The following is a 1,748-nucleotide window of genomic DNA, read 5'->3' on the forward strand; positions in this document are numbered from 1 at the left end:
TACTTTTAGTAGCTATATTAACATGTTACTTTACACTTTGTGTGGAAAGTAACACGTTATATTAGTAGTTATATAACTTTGTTCATATCATGAAAAAAAAATCTCAAAATTAACTGTTTGTTTGTCTGTCTGTCGGAGTGAGCAAGGTGAGCCGCACGCGCTCTACCAAAGACAAACTACTTCCTAACTCAGGTTTGATTACTAGTTACTCCTTTCATCGGTGGCACTGCTTTCCTTTGCTAGTCTGAGCTATATATGGGCTGCTTAATTAGCCATATACAGTGCATACATAAAGAATTCAAACTCCTTGACTTTATCCACATTTTGTTACGTTCCAGCCCTATTCTAAAAGGTGTAAAAAATATATATATAAAAATGTCTCAATCTACACACAATACCCCATAATGACAAATCAAATACAGGTTCTTGGAAATAGCAACTTACATAAGTATTCAGACCCTTTTCTATGAGACTCAAAATTGTGCTCAGGTGCATCCTGTTTCCATTGATCATTCTTGAGGTGTTTCTACAACTTGATTGGAGTCCACCTGTGGTAAATTAAATTGATTGGACATGATTTGGAAAGGTACACACCTATCTATATGAGGTCCCACAGTTGACAGTGCATGTCAGAGCAAAAACCAAGCCATGAGGTTGAAGGAATTGTCCTAAACAGGATTGTGTCGAGGCACAGATCTGGGGAAGGGTACCAAAACATTTCTGCAGCATTGAAGATCCCCAAGAACACAGTGGCCTCCATAATTATTAAATGGAAGAAGCTTGGAACTTCCAAGACTCTTCCTAGAGCTGGCTGCCCGGTCAAACTGAGAAATCAGGGAAGAAGGGCCTTGGTGAAGGATGTGACCAAGAACCCAATGGACACTCTGACAGAGCTCCAGAGCTCCTCTGTGGAGATGGGAGAATGTTCCAGAAGGACAACCATCTTTGCAGCACTCCACCAATCAAGCCTTTATGGTAGAGTGGCCAGACGGAAGCCACTCCTCAGTAAAAAGGCACACGACAGCCAGCTTGGATTTTGCCAAAAGGCACCTAAAGGACTCTCAGACCATGAGAAACAAGATTCTCTGGTCTGATGAAACCAAGATTGAACTCTTTGGCCTGAATGCCAAGAGTCACGTCTGAAGTAAACCTGGCACCATCCCTACGGTAAATCATGGTGGTTGCAGCATCATGCTGTGGGGATGTTTTTCCGTGGCAGGGACTGGGAGACTAGTCAGGATCAAGGGAAAGATGAACGAAGTATAGGAAGATCCTTGATGAAAACCTGCTGCAGAGTGCTCAGGACCTTAGAGTGGGGCGAAGGTTCACCTTCCAACAGGACAACAACCCTAAGCACACAGCCAAGACAACGCAGGTGTGGCTTCGGGAAAAGTCTCAATGTCCTTGAGTGGCCCAGCCAGAGCCCGGACTTGAACCCGATCTAACATCTCTGGAGAGACCTGAAAATAGCTGTGCAGCGACGCTCCCCATCCATCCTGACAGAACTTGAGAGGATCTGCAGAGAAGAATGGGAGAAACTCCCCAAATACAGGTGTGCCAAGCTTGTAGTCATACCCAAGAAGACTTGAGGCTGTAATCGCTGCCAAAGGTGCTTCAACAAAGTACTGAGTAAACGGTCTGAATACTTATGTAAATGTCAAATTTCAGTTGTTTATTTGTAATAAAATATTGAACATTTCTTAAAGCCTGTTTTTGCTTTGTCATTATGGGGTATTGTGTGTAGACTG

This window comes from Salmo salar, chromosome ssa12 (assembly GCF_905237065.1).
Source record: "Salmo salar chromosome ssa12, Ssal_v3.1, whole genome shotgun sequence".
In the NCBI taxonomy this organism is placed as follows: Eukaryota; Metazoa; Chordata; class Actinopteri; order Salmoniformes; family Salmonidae; genus Salmo; species Salmo salar.